At 39.8% G+C, this 6239-nt stretch overlaps 1 long non-coding RNA gene across 1 annotated transcript; it reads right to left on the bottom strand.

The window, feature by feature from the left end:
* Positions 1–1596: 1596 nt before the first annotated feature.
* LOC116058738 lies at positions 1597–2875 on the bottom strand. The gene is made up of 3 exons (XR_004107102.2): positions 2779–2875; positions 2494–2499; positions 1597–1802 (listed from the first exon to the last, which is right to left on the bottom strand). It is a non-coding gene; the product is annotated as an uncharacterized LOC116058738 (long non-coding RNA).
* Positions 2876–6239: the final 3364 nt, after the last annotated feature.

Consider the following 6239-nt stretch of genomic DNA (forward strand, 5'->3'; position numbering starts at 1 on the left):
GCATTATTAAGGTCAGCTTCCTTGCTTACTTCCTTCCAGTTATACTTTATTAACTCATTTCTAAATGCAGATATAGTTTCATTGGTTCTTATTCTCCTGTATTTAATCTCATCCCTTTTCCTACTATAATTACAATCATGAGTCACAACGATTGCCAGGTGGTCACTTATATCATTAATTAATATTCCACTTAAAGAGTTGCTTTCCATATTGTTTGTAAAAATATCATCTATCAGAGTGGCACCATTACATGTCATTCTGGTTGGTTGTGATTGTTGGAAAAAGACACAAACTATACAATGTTTCAATAAACTCTTCTGTCAATTTGTGTTTGTGTGGATTTAATAAGTCAATGTTGAAATCCCCACAGATATAGTTGACTTTATGATTTACTTTATTAAACATTTTTTTTTCCATTTTTTCTGTAAATATTTTAATGTTGGGTTCATAAGTTCATATCCCTGTAACTCAAAATCCATGCTCCTGTTGGCATTAAGCCACGTTTCTGACACGGCTATAATATTAAAGTGTTTCTTGAACTGTCCTAAATATTCCTTTATACTCTGGAAATTAGAATACAGACTTCTGCTGTTAAAATGAATGATAGATATTCCGTACTCATGTTTAATATTATTGTTGAACTGTTGCCTTGTGTAATAGCCACAGTTGTTATTTATGTTATCGTAAAAGTTATTTTCAGGATCAATATTCTGTTCAAAGTCAGGCATACTTAGCATCAGAACATGTAGTATAATGAAAACTAATGCTTCAACAATGGAAGAGTACAATAATATGAAAGCTACTTGATCCAACTCCTAGGAATTTGATCTAGGTACTTTCAAACTTTTCGAGCTGCTCATTGCTTCTGATACACATAACTTTAGCCTGCTCTGGTGTGCCATTCATTTTAACAAACACCTTGCAGTTGATGGTGAAGCCACTCAATGAACGCCTAGTTTTACAAGAAAGCTCTAGTTCTCTTTGAGATATTCAAATATGTACTGTACAGTGACTTAACCAGTTCATACATTAAATTTTTTTGGCAATTGATATCAAGGATTTCAAATCGTTTTGTAGTTTATTTTAATTCCTTTTAAAAGGTACGCTAAATGTTTTTGTCTTTTCCTGGAGATTAGTCTTGCCCTCCTTCCCATAAGCCAATCAAGTTCCTTTCAGCCCAGTCTCCCTTGAATTATTTATATCCATGCTGGGACACTTTTTCACTTACGTTCTATCACAATATCTGTTTTAATACAAATAAAGAATATGTTGTAATGATTTCAGTTCATTTAAGGGTGTAAAACTGTAACTTCTTACCTTTCTAACGGAATATAATTTTAACCATTTACTTGTTACTGTAGCTTTATCTTTACAAGAGTTGGCAAAAAGAAGCTAATACTGGTGAATTAGCCGTGCGCTACCCTTGGCCATACTCAGACACCCCTGTTGTGGGTTATGGATCTGTACAGCATTGAGCAGCACTGCGGCTATCAAGGTAAGGCAAGTTGCCACGAAGCATTAAGGTCACAGCAACGACCACAATAACCCCTATTTTCCACTGCGCTGTGTTCTGGGCGCGTCGCAACCCCCGCAAACAATCACGGCCATCCAAGTTAAGGCTTGATAATCCACCAGCCGCACCACGGCGCGTCCCATGAAGCAGCTCTCCGCTCCGCTAAAGATACGTGCCAGGTCTATTTTCACGTGAGCCACGGGGTGTTTGGACAGCCGGGCAGGAAGTGAAACAGCGAGAGCATCCAGTCAATTTACCACAACACACCCCCCAATATCGTATATGTCTCCTCTAGAGGGCTGGGACGGTTACCGCATTACTGCAATACCGCGGTCACGTGACGCCTACCGCGGGTCTGAGCTCGTCACCGCCATCACCGCAAAAAAAACATTGGCCTGCACGTTGTGTCTAATGACATGGATTTATTGTTTCTAACGACACGGATTGTGTCTGATGACATTGTGTCTTACATGGATTCAAGGTTTTCTAAACAAAACTTATCATCAAAAGATGGCGCAAATCCGACCTATTGCGAGTTTGGGAGCACAATGTTCCATACCGTGTATTACGGTAGGAAAGGCAAAAACATTTCTCCGTTCTCAGCTGAAGTAGACACATTAACGTTACAGCTGCAGTGTTTACCATTGCACATTAGCCTAGCAGCTAGCAGAGTTTCCTTCTGTGTATAGCTTTATCCCGATAAAACGGCACGTTGAATTTCAGCCTTCATGCACGTTTTGTAGCCTAAAACAGAGCGGCTTATATCGGTAGAAAGAGCAACAAGTTAGCAAACTGCCGAGTGACCGAGTCACCCTCTCGGCTCTCTGTCTGCTCAGCTGCAAGACGGGCTGCAACATGTTGTAAGGTTTAAGCTAAGCCAATGTTTTTCGGGGGTAACTCCATTCACTTTACCGGCAGTATTGACCATAGATAAAGCCACCGTGTCTTGAGAAACTCTAGCTTGTTGTTTTCTTGTTCACTTTTAACTCACTTTAAATCATCTTTGCTATCTCTTTTTCCTCTCTTTTTTTCCTCACAGCGGCACTCTACTCTCTGTTACCGCTCGCTCTCCTTGCGCAACCACACCGTCACTGACGTCACTCACTTAAGGCACCCTGCCATTCTCGCTCTAACTTACGCTACTCTCGTAAGGGTGTTGCGGTATAGTGCACTACTACTACTGCAGGAATTTCTTGCTTTTCCACCGCGGTAGAAAAAAATACATACCGCTCCAGCCCTACTCCTCTACAACACCCATAAACGACAACACCAAGGACGACGAGAGATTCATCTTGGAGGTGGAAAAACATAATAAGACATAACAGATCTTTTTTATAAGGACAACGGCAGAAAAGAGAAGGCAATGAGTGCTTGGAGTGGAAGGTAAATGTGCACTTAGATACACACATCTCCTGCATTCAGTGCTGGGAGAAAAATAATATAGCTGCTTTTTATAAAGTCTCTGTAATGGATCCCTAATGGGATTTTCAAATAGACTGGGGAGGGTGGGTGGATCAATGGGAAAATGGGGAGGAATTGTTTTTTGAAAAACTGTGATTTGTACAGACTTTAAACTTGTACCAATGTTGTTGCACCACCATAAAAATATATAAAATAAATAAATAAAATAAAATAGACTGGGGAGGAGAGGAGCTGTTTGGAGAGAGGGAAATGGACATAAAGTGGTCTTTGATCAGTGTATGTGTGTAAGAGCACATGTGCACCATTTGTTTGAACGAACAGCAGGTCCCGGTTTGTCTTAATGTCATGCATGCTAAGCCATTTGCTGTCTTAATTTGTCAGCAGCCAACGTTAGCAGTTTTCTACAAGAATACATGGAAACACAGGGGAGGCTGAAACTAATTGGCACTTTCCACTTGATGTATTTCTTAGACAGTACCTTAATACTGACATACATTTTTTTTCTTCTAAAGAGATTAGGGTTTCTCTAAAACTTGCTTTTTTAAAGTCTTAATAATTTACTATAAGTTGAAGTTACAACAGATGAAAGCTTCACATTTTTGTGACAAAGTACTCTGTGTCAGGGCATGTTGTCACACATGACAGTGTGTGCTGTCACATAGTCAAGTGTGCTGTTTTTCCAGACTCAGATCCATTTCCTTTGAAGTACAATTACATGCTTCATCTCAATAACTGACACTCAGCATGTCAAACATTTTCCAACATTTAAAAAAGAATGCAGAATGCAAAACTGCATCGTTCTATCACATACTCTGACAACATACTCTGACATCAGTGGAACAATGTGCCCTGAAAGGCATTCCTAAAAGAATTGTCTAAGCACTTTTATTATTATTAGTTAAAATACTATATTTAAATAGGTGTTTTTAAAAAATGACTCTGATTGAGTCACCCTGACTATAGGATAGAAAATATTTCAGGTAGCCTGATTTCAGGAATTAAAAGGTCTGAAAGAAAACTTGGTCAATCTTTAAGAATTAATCAGTAAAATTGAAATCTTAGCAGTGAGCCAATTTACAAATACAAAGCACAGGGAATGTGCGTGCTTCTCATCTCTTAGTAGCATCTCAGATGGACGAATGTTTCCTTGTTACAAATCTTGTGGCATGGTACCAGTATGTGGTACTTCCAAGTAAAGATTTACTTTAATCTACAAACCACAATTCCAATGAAGTTGGGATGTTGTGTAAAACGTAAATAAAAACAGAATACAATGATTTACAAATTCTTTCCAACCTGTATTCAATTGAATACACTACAAAGACAATATACGTATTGTTCAAACTGATAAACTTAGTTTTTTGCAAATATTTACTCATTTTGAATTTTATGCGTGCAACACGTTCCAAAAAAGCAAAACAGGGGCAACAAAAGACTGGGAAAGTTGAGGAATGCTCAAAAAAACACCTGTTTGGAACGTTCCACAGGTCAACAGGTTAATGGGTCATGATTGGGTATAAAAGGAGCATCCCCAAAAGGCTCAGTCGTTCGTAAGCAATGATGGACCGAGTACAATTGCTAGGAATTTAGGGATTTCATCATCTACAGTCCATAATATCATCAAAAGATCCAGAGAATCTGAAGAAATCTCTGCACGTAAGTGGCAAGGCCGAAAACCAACATTGAATGCCCGTGACCTTGATCCCTCAGGCACTACATTAAAAACCGACATCATTATGTAAAGGATATTACCACATGGGCTCAGGAACACTTCAGAAAACCATTGTCAGTTAACACAGTTTGTCGCTACGTCTACAAGTGCAAGTTAAAACTCTACCATGCAAAGTGAAAGCCATATATCAACAACACCTAGAAACGCCGCTGGCTTCTCTGGGCCCGAGCTCATCTGAGATGGACTGACGCAAAGTGGAAAAGTGTGCTGTGGTCCACATTTCAAATTGTTTTTGGAAATTATGGACGTCATGTCCACCGGACCAAAGAGGAAAAGGACCATCCAGATTGTTATCAGCGCACAGTTCAAAAGTCAGCATCTGTGATGGTATGGGGGTGTGTTAGTGCACATGGCATGGGTAACTTGCACATCTGTAAAGGCACCAATAATGCTGAAAAGTGATTACAGGTTTTGGAGCAACATATGCTGCCATCCAAGCAGGGACGTCCCTGCTAATTTCAGCAAGACAATGCCAAACCACATTCTGCACGTGTTACAACAGCGTGGCTTCATAGTAAAAGAGGGCAGGGGGGTGGGCAAGGCCCTACAGTGGGGAGTCAGCTGCCCCCCCTTGCCCCCCTGTAGATCTGCCCCTGGTGGCACATTATGATGCACGAAATAGGACAACGCAGACCCCGGACTGTTGACTGAGCAACTGAAGTCATCAAGAAAGAATGGGAAAGAATTCCACCTACAAAGCTTCAACAATAAGTGTCCTCAGTTCCGAAATGCTTATTGAGTGTTGTTAAAAGGGAAGGTGATGAACACAGTGGTAAACATGTCCCTGTCCCAGCTTTTTTGGAACATGTTGCAGGCATCATATTCAAAATGAGTGAATATTTGCAAAAAAACAAAGTTTATCAGTTTGAACATTAAATATCTTGTCTTTGTAGTGTATTCGATTGAATATAGGTTGGAAAGGATTTGCAAATCATTGTATTCTGTTTTTATTTACGATTTACACAACGTCCCAACTTCATTGGAATTGGGTTTGTATATCCACGACGTTCCACTTCCGGGATTGCTCCGTTGCTGTCGGATTTCACTATTTTCAGCTGGATGTCCATTACCTTACGTTATGTTTGTGTTGGACTTTTAAACTCCGGTGGATTATGGTTAACTGCTCCTCAGATCTCTGCAGGTTAAATCCAGACAGCTAACTAGACTATCTGTCCAATCTGAGTTTTCTGTTGCACGACTAAAACAACTTTTGAAAAAAACAAGTTCCTTCCCGAGGCTATTTTGCAGCGGCAACATGGCTTTTCCTGGTGCTTAGCACCGCCCATGATGATTGTGATTGGTTTAAAGAAATACCAATAAACCAGAGCACGTTTATCTCTCATCCCGGAATGCTGTGTGGACTAGCCAGACCTTCCTCCACAGCGCTGTGGAGTCAGCTTTGTACAGTCCTATATTCTTCCAAAGTCCTTGTATGGGCACTCAAAACTTTAAGTAGTTTGGAGAAGAACACTTTTCCAGTCAGTTAGAATCCCTCTCCAAAACAGACTCAGAATACTGTTATACTATATAGACTTAATAAGGAATAATTTAAGGCTGCTCAACTCAATATTT

The sequence above is a fragment of the Sander lucioperca genome, chromosome 11 (genome assembly GCF_008315115.2).
Source record: "Sander lucioperca isolate FBNREF2018 chromosome 11, SLUC_FBN_1.2, whole genome shotgun sequence".
NCBI classification, from domain to species: Eukaryota; Metazoa; Chordata; class Actinopteri; order Perciformes; family Percidae; genus Sander; species Sander lucioperca.